At 43.9% G+C, this 23,211-nt stretch overlaps 1 protein-coding gene across 1 annotated transcript in view; it reads left to right on the plus strand.

Annotated features, from left to right (window-relative positions):
* LOC124613294 (heterogeneous nuclear ribonucleoprotein C-like) overlaps positions 1 to 23,211 on the plus strand; it is an 820,630-nt gene that overhangs the window by 528,998 nt on the left and 268,421 nt on the right. The window lies entirely within an intron of this gene.

Raw genomic sequence — 23,211 nt, forward strand, 5'->3', positions numbered from 1 at the left:
GTGGGGGGGAGGGGGGGGGTTGGAATTATTATATTCTTCTCAAAATCCGAGGGTATTCGCCTGTCTTATACATCTTGCTCACCAGATGGAACAGTTTTGTCATGTCTGGCAATGATTAGTTCTAATGGAATGTCGTCTACTCCTGGGAACTTGTTTCGACGTAGATCTTTCAGTACTCTGTCAAATTCTTCACGTAGTATCATACCTTCCATTTCATCTTCATCTACGTCCTCTTCCATATCCATAATATTGTCGTCAAGTTCAGGCCCTTATATGGACTCTGTATGTACTCCTACCACCTTTCTGCTGTCCATTGCTCTAACGGGAAAATTTCCAGCCTACGCGGCGATTAAAATGAGCAGTGACCGACAGATCGTAGTGGCGGGCAGCAGCGTTGCCGGTCTGCTGCCAGTCCGCTACACAAGACATACTGGACGTACCAAACTGGCAACACGGCGAGCACGTGACGCTCGACAAACGACTGCGACTGGGTGGCGGTGGTCGCTATTACTCCACGCGCTGAAACACCATTCAGAAAGCAATGTTAATCGGAGTATAACATCTGTCGAACTTGGTAGGAGCATAAGTATCCTTACGTCTTTAACAGAGTAAGTTCAGAAAACAGGCTGACAATGTTCAGAATTTCCGTGGGCTGTTCGAGAACGTTGAAGGAAATGAGATTTGATCACAGTAAGCAGAAGCGCCCGACGCATGAAAAAAGTTAAGTCAGCGTTACAGTTGTGCCACTCTTCGAGCAGACTACAATAAGACACAGCACTGACCTTGCAGCGTTTGGTCCGACTTTTCATAGGTAATGCACAGGGCCTGGTCTTTTTTGCTCGTATTCCACACTTATTTTAATTCACATTTCTTTTTAAAGATTACCCCTATTTAGATTATGCAACTAAGATTTATGGATAGCAGAGACCTTTTTCTGTGGATCTGACACACAATTTTTGATCAATTCAATCTTACTAGCTACTAGTTCCGTTTTTCTATTCTTTCTACGCGTCATTTTACGCTAAATAAGTCATTCAACTTGAAAAAATACAAAATATTTTGCACGTTTGTCGTTGGTAATACTATCATTGATTCGCGCAAAATGACATTAATTAAACTTATGGATTCTGATTGGCTTTAGAAAAAAAAGGTCACAATGTCGGTGTTATTTTCGATCGACTTTCTGTTCGCACCTTCGTTTTCGCAGATGTACTATAAGGAATGAAAACGGCAACTAACACATTAACCAATATGTAGTAGTTCTAGACTTCCGTCGTTCCACACGTATGTCTGAGTTATTTGAAAGTTAAGTAAAAAATTTAATTGATATTTCTCTGAAATCACCTCCCGTCCGTTGTAGACGTACGTTGCAAGTAAAAATTAAATAACACTCAAAGTTTTTAGCTCTAATTTTAATCAGAACATTGTTTTTGAAACAATTACTGGAAATTAACAGAGAGAGAGAGAGAGAGAGAGAGAGAGAGAGAGATGTCCAAATATTTGCTTCCGTTTTTAACAGGATCTTGAAGCGATGTTGTTTTTCTAGTGCGTGCTCTAATAACAAAATTGCCTTACTCGTCCACCATGCTTGCGGAAAGAAAAGCTAGTAGCCACATCAACTGGTATGGATCTCCTGTGTACGTGCGACAAGCTCATATACAACAGTTCTGACGGCAGTTAAATGTAGCATTTATGTTTTACGTAATGTTAGTTACGAATGACAGTTAGGGCAGATTTTGAGCACCCCTAGTTATTGCAATTTAATTTGCAAACACTCTGCTACTTGTGTGCCAGTTTTAATAGGACTACAGAAGTCCATAAGAAAAACATATTTTGTATGGTTTCAGATTCAAAAGTGATGGTAATAATATTTAACAACACAGTAGCTCTCAAACACTACTCATTATATGCGTAGCAGAAAAACCTATAATTAGCTTAAACATTATAGAGAAGTGTGACATATGTGCTAATTACTTACATGAGCTTCTAGATTTCCACAACAATGTTTTAAGCTAGAATTCTCAGAGATTCAAGGCAGTCAAATAGGAGATGATGATGAAATGAAGGTAGCAATTAAAACCCAAAAAACAGACAATCTTGTGGGGGATATTCGATAATGACTGAGCTTTTAAAGTGATATCAACAAAAAATCGTACAATAAATTTAATTTATGATGAACTCTTAGGGAAGACCCCAGAAGGAACGAAAATTGGCATTAATCCAAACATTGGTTAAGGAAAACGGCAACATGAACTCCCAAAAGCGGCAACACGAACTCCCATAGCGCAATACAAGTCATTCAGGGAATGCACCCACTTCTGAAATCGGACAGACGATCCCAAAACAGTTTATTCCACTTGTAAAGCAAAGAAAGAAATGTTAGCTGCAGGTTGTGAAGGTGTGAGGAATTATGTCCAACGATTTGATATATATTGAAGTGAAGCAAGCATAAGTGATCCGCATTGTTGCAGAATAGGCTGCCCTACTTCATTCAGTTCCCCCATACCCGGGGGGGGGGGGGGGGGGGGGGGGACCACCCCACTAACTCTCATTGAAAGGAATAATATAGTGTAGTCAGGTGTTTTTCTTTCAAGAAAATGATTTAAAAGTCGGTATTACGGAGTTTTTCAACAGGATCGGAACTGGAACTTTTCGCGGATACTTAAGAGTCGCAGTCGCCTTCCAAAATATTAAAAAATACTCCAAATTCCGGTGTAGCCTCCCTCTCCTTACCCTGCAAACTATCGTATGGGAGGCCCTGATTCATTTACTTCACCACTGAGCTAGAAAGACCATGATTCAGTAAGAGGGTAAACATTACAAATTTGGGGGGGGGGGGGGTAACAAGTGGCGGTCGGGGAAGCTTTTACATAGCTCTGGTGAAGCCCGTTTCAGTCACTGATTTCAGATTGGGTATGTTAGCCACCGACAAGTTAATCACTGTCCAATAACGCTCAGAGTACTTGTAGTTCAAGAGAACACAACACTTATACGTTGTATAGTAGTGATATTCCCAAGTAAAATATACGTTCTTTTATGGCGAACTTGACGTTGGTACTCTTTGGTAATCGTAATCTCTCGTAGAAATAAAATGTCTGACAGACAGTTATAGTTTGTTGAAATGTAGATTACAGTTGCATCTCTTTAACAGCTCCTTGTACATCACAGAGAAATATTTGACTCGAAGTATGTAATAAATGCCGGCCCCGGTGGCCGTGCGGTTCTAGGCGCTTCAGTCCGGAACCGCGTGACTGCTACGGTCGCAGGTTCGAATCCTGCCTCGGGCATGGATGTGTGTGATGTCCTTAGGTTAGTTAGGTTTAAGTAGTTCTAAGTTCTAGGGGACTGATGACCTCAGATGTTAAGTCCCATAGTGCTCAGAGCCATATATGTAATAAATTACAAATATATAACCAGACGAACATTTATTTTTTTAAAAATCGTGCAGCCTTAGTTTCGCTGACATTATCAAATCAGTAACGTTTATCTTGAATGTGATATATTGGACAGTTAGCTAATTATACTACTTAGCTTGTACCATTTAAAATCAAAACAGCACAATTTCTTTTAAACGTACCTCGTTAAATCTTAAGAAAGGATCCTATTGTTTACTTTGGGACTTGTCATAGACTGGAATATTTCCAATTTACATCTTGTGTGTTTATTTTTGGGATACTTTTTCGCATTATATTTTACTGATCTAAGATTTATTAATTAGAGACCTGGTTACAGGTTTTAATGCTTATGTAGTCATCTTCAGATTATAAAGAACTTAGCCACAATTGGTAACCCCCTCTGAAGCGGTGTATACATTTGCTTTGTCACTAACGCTCTATTGAAAATAATTTTTATTATCTGCACCTAATGTCCAACATTTGTCCGTATCACTACATCTCAAATAGTTCGATTCTCTTTTGTTCCGGTTTGCCCACAGTTCATGTTTCACTACCATACAATGCTGTTCTCCAAATGTACATTCTCGGACATTGCTACCTTAAATTAAGGCCTGTGTTTGATACTAGTAGAGTTCCCTTAGCTAGGAATGCACTTAATGGTAGTGCTAGTCTGCTTTTCATGTCCTCCTTGCTTCGTCCGTCATTGGTCATTTTGCTGCCTTCCTTAACTTCATCCATGAATCCTGATGTTACGTTTCTCATTGTTCTCATTTCTGATAGCTCTCATTACTTTCGTCTTTCTTTGATTTGCTCTCAGCTCCTATTCTGTACTCATTAGACTGTTCATTCCATTCAGCAGATCACGTAATTCTTCTTCACTTTCACTGAGGGTAGCAATGCCATCAGCGAGTCGTATCATTGATAATATCCTTTTACCTTGAATTTTAATTCCACTCCTGAACGTTTGAGTTTATTCCATCGTTGTATCTTCGATGTGTAGACTGAACAGTAGGGGCGAAAGAAGACATTCCTATCTTGCACCCTTCGAGCAACTTCGTTCTTGGTGGCCCTTTTTCCTCAGCATTTCGAACATCTTGCACCATTTTACATTATCGAACAATTTTTCAGGTCGACAAATTCAAAGAACGGTCTTGATTTTTCTTTACTCTTGCTTCCATTATGAACTTCAACGTGAGAATTGCCTCTCTGCTGTCTTTAGCTTTCCTAAAGCCAAATTGATCATCATCCAACACATCCTTAATTTTCTTTTCCAGCCTTCTCCATAGTATTCTTGTAAGCAACTTGGATGCATGACCTGTTAAGCGGATTGTGCGATAATTATCGCACTTGTCAGCTCTTGCAGTTATCGGAATTGTTTGGATGACATTTTTCCGAAAGTCAGATGGTATGACGCCAGGTTCATACATTCTACGCACCAACGTGAAAACTCTTTTTGTTGCTACTTCCCCCAATGATTTTAGAAATTATAATGGAATGTTATCCACCCCTCCCGCCTTACTTGAACTTCAGTGCCGGCCGGTGTGGCCGAGCGGTTGTAGGCGCTTCGAATCCTGCCTCAGGCATGGATGTGTGTGTTGTCTTTAGGTTAGTTAGGTTTAAGTAGTTCTAAGTTCTAGGGGACTGATGGCCTCAGATGATAAGTCCTGTAGTGCTCAGAGCCATTTTGAACTTAAGTCCTCCAAAGCTCTCTTAAATTCTGATTATAGTACTGCATCCCCCATCTCTTCAAATTGACTCCTGTTTCTTCTTCTATCACATCGGACGAATCTTCCCCCTCATATAGGCCTTCAACGTATTCTTTCCACCTATCCGCTGTCTCCTCTGTATTTAACAGTGGAATTCCCGGTGCACTCTTAATGTTACCACCCTTGATTTTAACTTCACGGAAGGTTTTTTTGACTTCCCTTTATACTGAGACAGTCCTTCCGACAGTCATTTCTTTTTCGATTTCTTCATATGTTTCATGTAGCCATTTCGTCTTAGCTTCCCTGCACTTCCTAGAATTGCAACGGCGAAGGCGGAGCTAGGGTCTTGCCTGCATAGCTCAATTGATAAGAGGATTCTGCGGGACTGGCAATGATTCGGGTTCGATTGTATGCGGTAAACACTTTTGATCCGTCGGGTTCATTAGTACTTCCCTTCTTTTCTTTGTTATTTGGTTTGGAGAGGGATTCTTTCTGTACTGCGACTGTCTAGTATTTCATTGTCTTTGGTTCTTTTTCAGAATTGATTCTTAACATAAAATTCAAGATCATCATGCGGTGTCGAAAGTTGCATGTAAAAAAAGAAAAAGCAGTAGTTAAGGAAATGTCATATTATTGTACATACCCTGGCATAAGCTTCAATATATTGTAACTTTTTGATGTTGTCTTGTTGCTAGTGTCGGTTATATGCCGATCTTCGACGGCATCTGCGTTTCAGAAGGCAAAATACAATTATCCGGGGCGTACAGTGTTGTGTGGGGCTAGTCACTGCTATCTTGTAATTCGTTTCAAGTGCTCGGAGAACAGATAAGACACATTAGAAATCTGTAGTAACCACAAAACAGTCGTTATCTGTGGATGTAAATCACGTAGCTCTCACCTAATGCGTAACATCAAACGTTTACACGTGTAAATGAAATGTATTCGCAGTTGCGAATACGGACAACGATCAGCAGTATAATAGAATGACGACAGTGAAAAATGGTGCCGAACCGGCACTCTAAGCCGGATTTTCCGCTTACCGCGAGCGGTCGCCTTACCATTGAGCTATCCAGGAACGCTTCACAGACAGACTCAAACTTCCATATGTAGTCAATAATGTGTCGACAACCCGCACTCGTACATTCATTATATACGAGAGTCATTCAATAACTAAAAGAGACAAATTGGTTTTAGGAAAAAACTGTTAGTAGGGCAAGTTTGGTACTTCTATGGCTTTAAGTTGGCATCGCTGGAATGAGCCCTGATCAGTTGATGTATCAACATTGTTTTGTTTATGACCTGAAAAATACATTTCAAGATGGCGAGTCCGCTTGAAACGTCCACCTTAGTTGAACAACGTTCTGTTATTCGTAGAACATCGTTCTGGCCGACCAGTTACAGTTTCGACTCCCCCCACTTCAAAGTCGAATTGATAACATTATTCGTGCCGACCGCCATGTGACTGTGGAAATGATAGTTGATAAAGTTCAAGTTAGTACTGGTACAGTTCATAACATTGTATGTAGCAAGCTGAAGTATCGCAAAACATGTGGAAGATTGATCCCAAAGGAGTTGACGCGGCTACACAAGGAAACAAGGAGTCTGTTATGAAAGAGAAGCTGAGCATTTCCTCAACAAAATTTGGACTTGTAATGAAACTTGGGTTCACTATTATGCGTCAGAATCAAAACGACAAAGCATGGAGCGGAAGCACACCAACTCACCTGTAAAGCAAAAATCCAAAACCCAAGCATCAGCAGGAAAAGTCATGTTGACGTTGTTTTGGAATGCTGAAGGTCCAGTTTCTTGTGAAGGCAGCCATGAGAGAGATACGTTGTGGATCTCAGAGGAGAGGTGTAATTCTCCAGCAAGAGAGCGCACGTCCTCATATTGCTCGACTAACCCGTGAAACCGTCCACAGAATGGGCTGGGAAGACTAGCAGAGTGAAAATCTCATTCTGGAAACATCCCCCAGGCTGTGGCTAAGCCATGTTTCCGCAATATCCTTTCTTTCAGGAGTGCTAGTTCTGCATGGTTCGCAGGAGAGCTTCTGTAAAGTTTGGAAGGTAGGAGACGAGGTACTGGCAGAAGTAAAGCTGTGAGGACGGGGCGTGAGTCGTGCTTGGGTAGCTCAGTTGGTAGAGCACTTACCCGCGAAAGGCAAAGGTCCCGAGTTCGAGTCTCGGTCCGGCACACAGTTTTAATCTGCCAGGAAGTTTCAGAAAAAGTATTATTTTGTAAAAATAAACGCTTCTTTCTTCAGATCAATTTGTCTCTATCATTATTGAATGATCCTCGTACATGCTCGTACAGGGGAGACATTTTAATTGAGAATCTCTTGCTCGGTCTTGGCGGATAAATAAGATATTGCAGTGACTGTGCTGTCCAGAAGTACGATACATTGTTTCTTCGGACATGCATATCTCAAATGTAGTATTTATCCACCGACACCTGGCAAGCGACTTTCAATTAAAATGTCTTCCCTGTGCGGAAATATGCATAATGAATGTGGGAGTACAGAATGTAGACGCATTTTCCAGTAAATTTCGGGCATGCAGCTGCGCAAATAAGACTTTGCCTTCGAGGCGCGTATCGCCGCGGTGGAGCATGTAAGGCTGCGCTTGGTACCTTGTCATCAGTCTTGCGACACACTCTGAGGATGACCGGACGATACGCGATGCGCGGCTGCATGGCTGAAAGTTAATGGACTATCCACTGCGCCGCGAAAAGTTGAAAATGCACATGTAGACCAATTGTTGACGACATATGAAAGCTTGGGTCTGGCTCTGAGGCGTGTTCGGATAGCCAAATCGTAAGGCCACCGCTCGCGATAAGCGGGAAATCCGGGTTTGCGTCCCGATCCGGCACAAATTTTCATTGTCGTCACTTCATTACAAAGCTGACAGTTGACCATATTCATAACTGCGAATACATTTCACCTATATCCTAAAAACTGTAGTCGCCGCACGAAGGAGCATAGCATCATAGGCACTGAAATATCGCACGTACACAGTTGAACCTAAACATTAAGAGCAGTTACATAATAGCGTGTTGGAGCACCTTCTGAACGCAATACAGGAACCGTTGTGCGTGACATAGATAGGAAAAGCCTTTGGTAGGTCTACGTTTCTACAGATGAGTCGTGCAGTTCGCGTAAATTACGCGCTTGTGTTTGTGGTGCTGGCGGCCGATAGCGGTCCAGATATGTGCCATCGCTCAAATCTGGTGAAAAGTTGTCGGCTTGAGCTCACTATGATGGTAGTCAATCCAGTTTATCAGTATTCTGGACTTATGACACGGGCAGTTGTGCTGCAAGATGGCATCTCTGTCGGGGAAGACATGGAGCATGAAGGCATCCAGGAGGCCCGCGGTAATGTGAACGTAGTTCGCAGCTGTCATGGTACCCTAGATCACAACAGGTTCCAGGATCCAAAGTGAGTGCCCTTAGAGTATAGTATATAATACTGCCTCGAATGACTTGCGTTCATGTAGTGGTGCGTGTTTCGAGCAGCCATTTGCCTGGATGACAGCGTTTCCGGGCACTACCATCGACACCGTGTAGAAAGAAACGTGGTTCATCTGAGGAGACGGCACGCATCTATTGGGGGGAGGAGGGGGGTGGCGAGAAAAATAAAGGTCAGAGTTTATAGTCCCGTCGACAACGGGGTCATAAGAGCACAAGCTCGTATTACGAAAGGATGGGGCAGAACATAGGACGTGACCTTTTTAAAGGAACTCTCTCGGAATTTGCCCGGAGCGATTAAGGGAAATCATAGAAAACCTAAATCAGTGGTCGGACGCGGATGCGAATGCGAGTCCAGTGTGCTAACCACTGCGCCACCTCGCTCGGTGTATCTGCTAATTTAGGGTCCAGTTTTGATGATACTGTGCCTACTGATGATGTCGTTGGACCAATATGACAACTACTGCAGATTGTGTGCTGCGAAACTCAGTATTCACCAGTGTACACGAACAGTCTGCTCCAAAACATTTGTGCCGGCACCAGCTTTGTACTCTGTCGTCAGATCTGCCATAAATCAGAATCAGCCCTGTTTCACAGAGCGGACAGTGCCCCCACTTCAGGGTTTTCCGGCTTGGGAGACAGAATGGCATAACAGCACGCATAACAAACTGCGTGTCATTAAGGAGACTATGAATGTGTGGAAGTCTTCCATGCGGTCCTCTCGCAGGGAAAGAGTTGTCCTCTGCCGGCTCCGCATTGGCCATATGTCGCTAACGCATGAATACCTACTCTGTCGTAAGGACCCACCGCAGTGTCGCTGTGGCTCCCAAATGACAGTCGTCCACCTCTTGCTGGACTGCCCACTTTTAGCCGCTCTGCGGCAGACTTTTAACTTTCCCAGCACCCTGCCTTCGGTGTTGGGCGACAGTGCCTCCACAGCACCTTTAGTTTTACGTTTTATCCATGAGAATGGGTTTTATACTTCTATGTAAGTTTTAGCGCATGTCATTTGTCCCTCTGTGTCTTCCACCCTAGTGCTATTTGGGTGGAGGTTTTAATGTGTTGCAGAATGGCTGGCTTTCTCTTTTTATTCTCGTGGTTTGCCAGCCACTGTAATTTGTTTTCGTGTTTTACTCTCTTCTGTTTCTAGCGTCTCTGTTTTCTTGTCCTCTTATGTTCCTTTTAGTGATCGTTGCCTTCCCTTCGTGCAAATGGCTTTTCCTTTCTTTCCGTTTTGTGTTATATGTTGCGTTCGCTTTCTTCTCAAACTTTTGGCACTGTTTTATTAGGAACAAGGACCGATGACTTCGTAGTTTGGTCTCTTCTCCCGCCTTCAAACCAACCAACCAACCTCCCATTTCCATGTTCAGTAATGAGATGTATACGTCCCATGTCTTGTCGACCCTCACTAGTTTCACCGTCCTTCAGCCACTTTTCGTAGATGCTTTACTACTGCAGCACGCGAACAGCCGATCAGCTTCGAGGTATTCGAGGTGCTCTTTCCCAGGTGCCGGGCCATGACGATCTGCCCTTTTGTGAGATTCCTTTATGCCAGTGGATTTCCTCATTTGTGGCCCATATTTTTCTATCCCGCTCTTCGTAGGAAACACAGTGTATGATTCTTGCAAGGGGGGGGGGGGGTAACGGGGTAAACCCCGGAACAAAACATGCGGTTCCCATTGGGGACTGATAGCAGAGATTACGGTGTGAGTTAACCATGACAAGTCCAGAGCGTAACAATGTCATCTAATAATATACTACAATTCAGCGAAAAGTCCAAATCACAAAAACGTTAAGTCAGACAAGGTCAGAACATTTTGCTATCCAGTGGCACGTACGTAAGGCTTCAGTGACTAGCGAAAGGCTGACTAGCAATCGTCGGCTGCGGTATTTAGTGGTAAACACTAGTCACAGGGCGGCGCCACCTAACGTGCTTTCCGCGCCTGTTGCGCCCAGTGTGGGCGCTAGCCGCGCCTTCTTGGTTGGTATCTCTGACGTGTCCTCTTTAGCGATACTCGGGCTAGGCGGTGAATCTGAATCACCCTCGACTACTGAACACATCGTCGCTTCAACGATTCCCCCCTTCGCCTCGTCTCCGCTTATTTACACCTTCCGCCGAAAAAGTTTCGAGACTGCTTTTATTACTGCTGTGTAAGAGACGCTACACCAGTAACTACGGTGGCAGCTAGAGGTAACAAATATAAACAACAGATGAGCAGTTGACCAGTCATTAGTGAGCTGGCAGTGTTAAGTAGATGACGTGCGACTGTAGTTAGTCATTGTTGTCGTGTCAGAATTCGCAATCGGGCAGCATCCCTAAATCTGGTGTTACTCTCTAGATCTCTTGAATGCTTCACGTGTCAGCAGTGTCAGCAGGCGTCATTCAAGGGCGGTGGTCATAATGTTTTGCCTCAGGTTGAGGCGAGCTCTCGTAGCGAGTACTTCCTGGTGCGCTCCGCAAGGTCTTGTGTTGTTTACGTTTCTCGGACGAATGTGTCGATTCGTACTCATATTCTTGTAAGTGTATTTGTACCCATATCATAATCGTTGTGTGGGCGGTAGTGATTAACTTGTCACCTCACAAACGACTAGTCCTCCTGACACTGGTCCGGTCATGCTGTCGGTGATGGAAATCTGCCATCAAGAATGCATTGTCGGATGTCCGGTTGTCGACGATGTCTGCAACTCCTTTTGCAATCCAGCAGGGTCAACACCTGTCCCTGAACCTGCAGTTTCTACACCAAAGGGGGCTACTACACCATGCGCAACAGCATCTCTTGCTAAAACATCATCAGCAACTAAAACTTCAACAGTAACAAGTGGCCCAGCAGCAACAGCTCGAGCAGCTGCAATTGCAACAACGACAACAACAACTATTACTACATCATCATCAACAACAGCAACTACATCAGGAGTGAGCAAGACAGCCATGACGCCGATGCAGCTGCACCATCAGCAACAGCAAAGCGGCCCGGTTAACAAACGACTCTATGTCGACTCTAATACTGTCGCGGACTGTGGTACGCTTGAGATGCTGTGTGCGGGTCCCCCTTCTGCTGGCGGCACAGTGCAGGCAAACAGAACACTCTCAGGATCACCCCTCGACCCCTCACGATGCGGTTGCGCGGTCGAGTGTCAACAACTGGTACAATCGATCTGATGCAGGACTGCACATTGTTTTCGTGGAGAGCTTAGATAAGAACCTACTGGCCATTAAAATTGCTACACCAAGAAGAAATGCAGATGGTAAACGGGTATTCATTGGACAAATATATTATACTAGAACTGACATGTGATTACATTTCACGCAATTTGGGTGCATAGATCCTGAGAAATTAGTACCTAGAACAACCACCTCTGGTCGTAATAACGGCCTTGATACGCCTGGGCATTGAGTCAAACAGTTTGGATGGCTTGTACAGGTACAGCTGCCCATGCAGCTTCAACACGATACCACAGTTCATCAAAAGCAGTGACTGGGGTATTGTGAAGGGCCAGTTGCTCGGCCTCCATTGACCAGACGTTTTCAATTGGTGAGAGATCTGGAGAATGTGGTGGTCAGGGGAGCAGTCGAACATTTTCTGTATCCAGAAAGGCCCGTACAGGACGTGCAACATGCGGTCGTGCATTATCCTGCTGAAATGTAGGGTTACGCAGGGATCGAATGAAGGGTAGAGCCACGCGTCGTAACACATCAAATGTAACGTCCCCTGTTCAAAGTGCCGTCAATGCGAACAAGAGGTGACCGAGACGTGTAACCAATGGCACCCAATACCATCACGCCGGGTGATAGCCAGTATGGCGATGACGCATACACGCTTCCAATGTGCGTTCACCGCGATGTCGCCACACACGGATGCGACCATCATGATGCTGTAAACAGAACCTGGATTCATCCGAAAAAATGACGTTTTGCCACCCAGGTTCGTCGTTGAGTACACCATTACACCATCTCAGGCGCTCCTGTCTGTGATGCAGCGTCAAGGGTAACCGCAGCCATGGTCTCCGAGCTGATAGTCTATGCTGCTGCAAACGTCGTCGAACTGTTCGTTCAGATGGTTGTTGCCTTGCAAACGCCCCCATCTGTTGACTCAGGGATGGAGACGTGGCTGCACGATCCGTTTCAGCCATGCGGATAAGATGCCTGTCATATCGACCGCTAGTGATACGAGGCCGTTGGGATCCAGCACTGCGTTTCGTATTACCATCCTGAACCCACCGATTCCATATTCTGCTAACAGTCATTGGATCTCAACCAACGCGAGCAGCATTGTGGCGATACGATAAACCGCAATTGCGATAGGCTTCAATCCAACCATTATCAAAGTTGGAAACATGGTGGTACGCATTTCTCCTCCTTACACGAGGCATCACAACGTTTCACCAGGCAACGTCGGTCAACTGCTGTTTGTGTATGAGAAATCGGTTGGAAACTTTCCTCATGTCAGCACTTTGTAGGTGTTGCCACCGGCGCTAACATTGTGTGAATGCTCTGAAAAGCTAATCATTTGCATATCACAGCATCTTCTTCCCGTCGGTTAAATTTCACGTCTGTAGCACGCCATCTTCGTGGTGTAGCAATTTTAATGGCCAGTAGTGTATGTCGGTGGGCACGTTGTGCTGTGCCTTTAGCTCTCATTTAAAGCACGATATTGTCAACATCAGCCTGTTGGGCAGAATGTGAGACAAGATTGAAAGGAAGTGCTTTGCGGCTGCCGACAATTTAATATAGTCCGTTCTCTGAGACCATAGGTTTGACGTCTATATCCCCAACGTCCTGCTCCACACGTGTGGCATTTTTCACGATGTTGACATTTATCTGACTGATAATGAGATGGTCGAAGAAATGGAGAGCTTGCGCCTGTGGCAGTTCTCAAACGCTTTACTAAGTAACATAATTTTAATCCCGAATTAACGGTGCTAATTCCAGTCTGCATGGTAGTTTTTCGTTCACAAACTTTACCGCTACGTGTTACTATCTTGGATACTTGCCGTTCGGTGGAACCGTGCATCGCCCCAGTCATTCAATGTAGAAACTGCTGGCGTTTTCGTCATTTGGCGAACCAGTGCAGACGCCATACTCGTTGCATCAGGTGCGGCGGCCAACAACCAACTGATTCGTGCACGGCGACGGTTCGAACTAATTTGAAATTCTCAGGTCTTTACCAAGTTACACATAGATCGTACGCGGTATTTCTCCATCAACAAGAGCTACAGCGTGCAAGAATGTATGGCAGTTAGGAAAGGGTAACTGGTTGCTCACAGCACACATATTGAGCTACTCTACGACAGCTTCCTTGTCCCCAAAGTCTCATGGATTTTCCGCCACCACCTTCAAGATTGTCACGACAAACGTCAGTCATTACACAAGCACCGCTACCGCCGCTATCACGCCAATTGTTTCCTCTTCCTCACGAAATGGGGCATAATGAGAATGACTTTTAGTCAATAGACAGATCGGGTGCCGTCTCCGCGACGAGAGGTTCATCGAAATGGCGCGTTCCCAGACCAGCCTGGCGACGAAGTTTTTCAGAAATTAGTCAAGAATATTCTGTCTCTCACCATTTGCCACAAGTCCCTCTACCACACAACCCATATTCTCCTCAGTACCTTCAACAACCACCACCGCAGCGAGTATTCCATCAAAAGAAAAAAATCTGGTTTATCTTACACCTCCTTGAAGACATGAAGACACAGCCATCTGGAACTTTATAACGTTCCTCTCGGATCGTTACATTTAACTTAACTTTCTGTTGCTTGGACTTCATGTGATAAATTAATATAATAGTTTCCAACTTAACGAAATTTATTGACAACTGAACTGCATACTCGTCACGTTAACAAAACACTGACTGATATACTTCACAGATCTCTTTGACTGACTGACAAAACAACTCAACAACCAATTCTCCCGCAGCATCTCTGTTTTTTTATATATAATTTTAACAATAAATTTCAAAATAACCCAGTATTAAATTTGTACAATTTTGATGTTATAGTTAAAATTTGCAGAACGTAAAGAAACTGATGTTACAGCCGAATAAGGTATAAAATATAATATTAATTGACATAATTTTTATACTGTCATCACTAGTTTTAAATATGGAAACCGATCTGAACTTTACTTAAATAATGTCTCTTGTATTATTTTAGTTACGTAATTCATTACAGTTGGGATTTGGTTACTGACATTCAGTGACAGAGCAAATATCGTACTTTATCCGCCTACATATGTAAAATTTACAAATAAGGCATCAAATTCTGAAAATAAGAAAGTTGTGTGGTGCAAACAGTTGCAGAGTTAATTAGAAACGTGATTACAAAGGATATTAATTACAGAGGAGGATATAAAATTAGATAACAAATGAAAATACACCGCCAGGTAATAACTTTAAAGCCGTTTATCAAGATAAAGAGGTTCTCTGTGTCACCCAACCAATCAACTGCAATTAAGGTAATTAGAGGCGCCATCCACTTATGCCAACATTTTCATAGCGTCTCAATATTTGCTGCCAAATATTTAACACTTAAATTTCTTGATTAAACATCTAACTCAACACCTGTACATAATTTTGTTATGACAACAATCCCCTGACAATCATGATAATATACGTTCTTCCAGAACATTATATATGCTTTCACAATGAATATCAAGTGTTTTAGCAAATTGGACAGAATGATACATATAAAGACACACATACAAGTCCCTAGGAAGCGGGCGGTGTTGCCCAACGAGTGCTTTGTCTCGTTAGCTGAAACTTGAATTTACGCGCACGACGCCCCGATTGGCTAAATTCTATGCTAAATAACTCGAAAACGGAGCAGCGTATCGAATTTCTTTCTTAACATTTATGTCTCATTACAACCTGCCCTGTAACATCCCTACAACCATTTCACACATTTTCTGACCACCCTGTATATGCCGTAACTTAGCAAACGAGAAAGCGATGGTATGTTGGTAGACACAATTAAAAAAAAATCAACATGCCATCGCTTTCTCGTTTGGTAAGTTAGTGCATCTTTGTTTTATGGTTTCAACCAGATACCGTTGTCCGCCTTTGAAGTTATCAGGTATACCAACAAGACTGAGAGGACAGCTGAGGAAGAGTTGCCCTTCCATCAGTAATGTGCTGTATTACACCCAGTACCGATGTCCTACGACGCCAGCGACAGCTTTCGAACGATAGTGGTCAGGCTCTTCTGCGGTGGCGCAGTGGTTAGACACTGGACTCGCATTCGGTAGGACGACGGTTCAATCCCGCGTCCGGCCATCCTGATTTAGGTTTTCCGTGATTTCCCTAAATCGCTCATCGAAGCTTTGATACAGTATTTGGAACATCCTTTCGTACTCTATGGGGATTATAACGCGCGCAACTGACTGTGGAGTTGCGCGTTCAATGAGAGATTGGGTGCTGGTATTCTGGAGATTCTCGACAGTTCATTCTCATTGTCTTCAATGATAAGTTTCTCTACATTACTTCTGTTGGCGGCTCAAACCTGTGTTTGGTCTCCATTTCCTCGCTTCTTTCATGGACCACTATTCCGTATCTTATGGGGTGTAATCACTACTCCCCTGCCTCCGGAGATTCGGGCCCTCCCTGGAGGAAGGGTGTGTGTGTTGTTCTTAGCGTAAATTAGATTAAGTAGTGTGACACTCTAGGGACCGATGATTGGTCCCTTAGGAATTCACACACATTTCAACATTTGAACTACTACGCTCCTTGTATCAACATTCAAGCAGATCTCTGTAGCAGTCCACAGGCAGCCTCATAAAAGGGGCGTGACTAAGGCAGATTGGTCCCTTTATGGCGCAATAATGGGTGAATAACTATCATCGTTCCCCACCGAGACGCCCTCGCAAATGAGGTACATTATTTTTGGGAATCATCTCTCCGTAGCAGCATCGCTTTCTGTCCCACAGAAGAGGGTTATCCTTCGCACCAACAGACAGACAGTTCCCTGGTGGGACCAAGAATGAGAACTACGTTGCTTACAGACAGGCGGATGCAGCTATTAACCGCCTTCTCAAGGCTTGCTGAGAAGAACGCTGGAGTCAGTTTTGTGAATATCTCTCCACGAACATGCCCGTTGGGCGAATATGGGCATGGTTTCCTCTTGCAAACGGAAACTAGTGCCTCCCAAGCTGTTGCAGACCTGCACAGATGAGAGTGCCGACTCTAAAGGGCTCTGAAGTACTCAAAGTACGCGTCACCTGGATACGACCATATCCATTATTCCATGATCTGCATTTTGTCGGATAACCCATAGACGTTATTATGAGGATCTTCAGTGACATTCATAATAACGGGAACACTCCAGCAGATTGGACGTCTCAAATACTGGTGTTCATACTGAGACCTGGAAAGGACCCTGGTAGAGCGACGTCGTATCGCCCTATTGCCTTGTCGTCATGTATGTGCAAGACCTTTGAACGTCTACCCAAGTTTTGTGTAGAATGGTATTGAAAACAAGGACTGGCCATCCCAGACAAAGTATCACTTTCTTAAGGGCAGAAGTACTATTGACAGTATCAAATATCTTTCTGTGGGTATTGAAAAATGACAGTGTTATTATACGAGGGCTCATTAACAAATTGAAACTAGTAGATCTTCCAATATCGCCTTTACGGCCCATCAATGGTTGCTCGATTGTCGTGCCGTCTGTGTCTGTAACCTGGACAACTTGTTATACGGGCTTTGGTAGTGTCCCGTAGCCTTCCACAGGGTGAGGTAAGTGTCCCTTACTGTACACTCTTTATGTAACCGCACGTCTATTTTACCCCATCTACAAAGTTCTTTAGTACGCGACGACCTTTGTACTACACCCATTCGCCTTGCTTTTGAATGACAAAATTACGCCTTCACAACGCATGTTTCAAGCTGGCCAGATGAGAGTTAGGAAATGAAATTTTGTCGCGCGAAAAATCTGAAGTGGTGGTATTCAAGAGTAAACGACGCAATTACTTCTGATCTGGTCTTCAACTTGGACCGTACAAACTTCCTTTTCACTCACATGCCAAGCTACTTGGCATCTGACTGCGATCTGACGTTACGTACCTCGTAGACAAGGTGGAAAAGACTGCAAATATATTGCGGATGCTAGCCTGAATTTGGAGAGGAGATGAACGGGCAGTCCTCTTAACTATGTACATGATCTTGATCCGCTCTGTCTTCGATTACGGCTGCATCGTCTGTGGCAACGCGACGAGATCGACTTCGCGTAAACTTGAAAGTCCTCGACTGTAGGGTGCTTCGTCTTGCTCTTGGAACCATGAAATCAACAGCCACGAACGCACTGTTAGTGGAAGCGTCTGCAGCGCCGCTCACCATCGTTGGTAGATGTTGTCCGATAATTTTCCCTTCGGTCGGTTTTCCATGTTTGATTGTGCCTTCCTCAAGACGGTGGCTCACGCAGGCACCTCGCAGGCGAAGGATGGAGGAAATTCCTTCACTAATTCGCATCTATGAGAAATGGCGACATCCACTAGCCCTACAAGACTCGAAACTCCTTTGCTTTCGCTATCCGTTTGGTACTTTCTTCACCTCAGCCGCGGTATTGTCATTAGCATTCGAAATCAGGACGGGGACGAACATTAATGACTACCTGGAGCGATTGCTTGCCCGACATTCGCCACAGTATGCTCGCATCTATACGGATGGCTGTAAGAATGAGCTGGGTGTGGGATACGCCTCCTTCAGCTCCTCTGGCGACATACCTTATCTTTGCACTTCCGCCTGAATCGTCTATCAACGCGGCGGAATTACAGACCATCAGGGCGTCTATTTATTATGGAATGCATACTTTCCGGTTCTTATTGATCCTCACGGACTCCCAAAGCGTGTTTCAGGAACTGCGTCATCCTGCGTTTGGTAAAGAGTCTAACAGATATCCCTTGGATGTCTTGGAGGGCATTATAGTCGAGCGGACAGTGGGCATTGACGTTAGCTTACTTTCGATGAAAGGTCATCAAGGCTTTCTCCATAGTGAATCTGTTGACCGCCTCTCTAATAGGAGTGTTACCGTAGGAAAGTGCCGTCCAACACCTGTCCTTTATACGAATTTCAACTCCACGCTCGAGAAAGCTGCTTATCACAAGAATTATGGATGGAATGTACCCCAGCACTATAAGGGCGGCCACCTGGCGTCTATATTGCGGATATGTTTTCTCTCGGCCGTGGTCCCCCTCTCTCATTTGCCATCGGTCGAAAGTCATCGCTTCTGGACTCTGATCAGGACCTAATGACGATGACGGATCTGAACCGTGTCACATTATTGTGTACCAAGTACTCGGCCACACAAACAGTCATGTACAAAAGATTGCTTGCGAGGAGCTACGCCCTCATGTACATCTACATCTACGTAGTTACTGTGCTGTTCACAATAAAGTGCCTGGAAGAGGGTTCAATGAACCACCTTCATGCTGTCTCTCTACCGTTGCATTCTCGAACGGCACGTGGGAAAAACGAGCACTTAAATTTTTCATTGCGAGCCCTGATTTCTCTTATTTTATCGTGATGATCATTTCTCCCTATGTAGGTGGGTGCCAACAGAATGTTTTCGCAATCGGAGGAGTAAACTGGTGATTGAAATTTCATAAGAAGATCCCGTCAAAACGAAAAACGCCTTTGTTTTAATGATTGCCTTTCCAATTCACGTATCATGTCTGTGACACTATCTCCCCTATTTCGCGATGATACAAAATGAGCTGCCTTTCTTTGTACTTTTTCGATGTCATCGTCAGTCCCACGTGATGCGGATCCCACACCGCACAGCAGCACTCCAGAATAGGGCGGACAAGCATAGTGTAAGCAGTCTCTTTGGTAGACCTGTTGCACCTTATAAGTGTTCTGCCAATGAATCGCAGTCTTTCGTTTGCTCTACGCACAATATTATCTGTGTGATCGTTCCAGTTTAGGTTATTTGTTATTGCAATACCTAAGTATTTAGTTGAATTTACAGCCCTCAGATTTGTGTGACTTATCGCGTAATCAAAATTTAGCGGATTTCTTTTAGTACTCATGTGAATAACTTCGCTCTTTTCTTTATTCAGGGTCAATTTCCACTTTTCGCACCATACAGATATCTTACCTAAATCATTTTGCAACTAAGGACATCACACACATCCATGCCCGAGGCAGGATTCGAACCTGCGACCGTAGCAGTCCCGCGGTTCCGGACTGAAGCGCCTAGAACCGCACGGCCACCGCGGCCGGCTTGCAGTAAGAACTTTCTTTTGAAAACGACGCCGTTGCCCAGTTTTCATTTGTAAGTTTCTGTGTCTGTCATTCTCCTCTGGAACCTACCCAATTCAAAATCTGGGTCGTAATTTTTTTTATTTTTATTTTTTTATTTATATAACGAGCCTACCTTTGTACTTCACACTGTTAGCATAAGACCGACATTTTACTTTCATATTTCTTTGACAAAAAATACGATCAAATTTTCGTCAAATTTCTTTGACAAAGATCTTTGACGTGGCGCTAGAAAGGAGTATTACACAGTCGTCATATTTTTCGTCATATTTCAAGATCACGGACGACAACTTGGTTATTATGCGCTGCAGTTTCTAGTACCACAATTGCATTGTTTGTGTATTTGGAAAAAATGCAGCCTAAAAAAGGAAACATACTTAGATAAAGTATTTAGATTACATCGAGGTAATAAAGGCATTCACCAAAATTTGTTACGAGAGCTGCAAGTGGAGGAAGTCAAGTCTTCTCATATTACAAAACAGAATACTCTCTTGAGAAATGCTATATGTGCGGGAAGACAGGCAAACAGTGACACTGCAATTTCTTGATACATAAAACAGCTACTCTAGTTGACGACACAGCACTCTAATATCACGTTGCACGTTAACCAAAGTAATCCCATGTGAAGCGATTTATAAAGCACCTAAGAGAGAATGTGTGAAGGTAGATAATTGTTTAGTACCCTATATCGGCAATAAGAACTATTTTTAATTTTGAGTAATATAATTTATGGATTAGTGTCCCAACAACTATAAAATTAATTAAAAGTGCAAAACAGATGAAGCGCTTTAAACTTGTGGCATCCAGAGTTCAAAAATAGATAAAGTAGGATGGAAAGCTAAGAAAGAATTTTTGGTTTTAGAGTTTGATCACATCCTCTATCCCGGCTTGCTGAAAAGCTGCCTGGATGTTTCCAGATGGCTATAGCTGGATGGCTGTAGGTGTGTTTGTGAACATGAAGTCGCTTGTAGCATATTTCAGCTGCCCATCAACACACAATTAATAGCATGCATTGTGCCCCTTGTTCACCCCTCACCCTGTTCGAAGCAAGTTTATTAAAAGAAAACACCAGTCGAAGGTACCAACCAACTTTGAAGCCATGTTTGCAAACACAATTCAGGGACGTTAAATAGCTGTAGCGACGCCAGCACTCGAAGTGGTTACATTTCACATTGCAGTGAACAGAAGACGAACGACTTTTATGATGAAATTTGCTGCGAGACCCTGTACTTGATCATATTTATTTGACGATCGGCGAGATTTGACAAAGTTCCCCACTACACCATCAAATTTATTTGACATAAATGTTTGATGTATCAGCTTTGACGAGAAAATATGGTAATGTAATAGCGGCCGAACTCGAACTTTTTTTTATTGCCCTATTATGGACATTGCAGTCATGTTAATATGGCACTTTTGTAACTGTTGTTGGCTGTACGGTCTTTGCTGCCCAAAGCCCAGAAAAAAATATGTTGTACTCATCAGGATATGACTGAAAACGTAGGTCTGTATTATCACCAAATATTTTTGGGATCTGATAATATATCCTATCTATATGTGTAAGACAGGAAGTGAAATTACGTCATCTGATAAGAAGTCAGTCGCACAGCTCATACACAACGCTAAACGGCAGAGTTAAGCCTTTAACTGTTTTGGCTTCTTTGATGCAAATACCGTTAATGATGGGTATGTGCCTGGTACTACATCGTCAACAATGTTAAAAAATAAAACGACGCTCTGTTGAGCAGCTTATGTTGGGATGTACCAGGTGATCAAAAAGTCAGTATAAATTTGAAAACTTAATAAACCACAGAATAATCAGATAGAGAGGTAAAAATTGACACACATGCTTGGAATGACATGGTTTTTTATTAAAACCAAAAACAAAACAGAGTTCTCAAAATGTCTGACAGATGGCGCTGGATAGCAAAACGTCAGTGACTGCGCATGACAATCGTGTATAAAAGGAGCTGTAATGAGAGAGAGAGAGAGAGAGAATCAGATGCGCCAGCAGTTGCAGCATTTTGACGTTACCTGAAAAGGCGCTTTTAGTGAAGCTGTATTATCAGAATGGGGAATGTGCTAGTTCAGCGTTACGATCCTATCGTTATAGGAAGGGGATTCTAACGGGTAAAGGTCCGTTGACAAATGCAGCTGTGGCGAGAATGATTTCGAAGTTCGAAGCCACGGGTTGTTTAGACGATGGACCCCCGTAGTGGCCAACCGAGCACCAGGCGTAATGCTGCTGAGACAGTTCCGGAAGAAATGGAGACTGCAGCGGGTTCGTCTATGCACGGGGAAGTCAGCGCTCGTGCAGTCGCACGTCGCACCGGCATTCCATACTCTACTGTTTTGTTGGCACTTAGGCGTACCCTCCGATGCTATCCGTACAAAATCCATCGGCATCATGAACTGTTACCTGGCGATTCAGTGAAGCGGAGGGCATTTGCGTTTTGGGGGTTTCAAAAGATGGCGGAAGATGACGATTGGTTGAGTAACGTGTTGTGGACCGCCGAAGCTCAATTCACGCTCCGAGGGTCTGTCAACGCCCACAACTGCAGAATTTGGGCTACCGAAAATCCTAGAACTGTCGTGGAAACTCCATTGCACGACGAGAAAGTCACGGTATGGGTTGGATTTACCACATCTGCCGTTATCGGGCCTTTTTTCTTCGAGGAAATGCGTGATTCTGGTTTTGTAACTGCTACCGTGACGGGTGAGAGGTACGCCGATATGTTACAGAATCGCATCATCCCCAGCCTGGCTGATAAACACCTGCTGGAACGTTTATGCAGGATGGCGCTCCACCCCATATTGCTAGACGCGTGAAAGATCTCCTGCGCGCGTCGTTTGGTGATGATTGTGTGCTCAGCCGCCACTTTCGTCATGCTTGGCCTCTCAGGGCCCCAGACCTCAGTCCGCGCGATTATTGGCTTTGAAGGGTTACCTGAGGTCGCAACTGTATCGTGATCGACCGACATCTCTAGGGATGCTGAAAGACAACATCCGACTCAATGCCTCACCATAACTCCGGACATGATTTACAGTGCTGTTCACAACATTATTCCTCGACTACAGCTATTGTCGAGGAATGATGGTGGACATATTGAGCATTTCCTGTAAAGAACAAAAAAAAAAAAAAAATGGCTCTGAGCACTATGGAACTTAACATCTGAGGTCATCATTCCCCTAGAACTTAGACTATTTAAGCCTAACTAACCTACGGACATCACACACATCCATGCCCGAGGCAGGATTCGAACCTGCGACCGTAGCGGTCGCGCGGTTCCAGACTGAAGCGCCTAGAACCTCTCGGCCACACCGGCCGGCCCTGTAAAGAACATCATTTTTGCTTTGTCTTACTTTGTTATGCTAATTATTGCTATTCTGATCAG

Source organism: Schistocerca americana, chromosome 4 (genome assembly GCF_021461395.2).
Source record: "Schistocerca americana isolate TAMUIC-IGC-003095 chromosome 4, iqSchAmer2.1, whole genome shotgun sequence".
In the NCBI taxonomy this organism is placed as follows: Eukaryota; Metazoa; Arthropoda; class Insecta; order Orthoptera; family Acrididae; genus Schistocerca; species Schistocerca americana.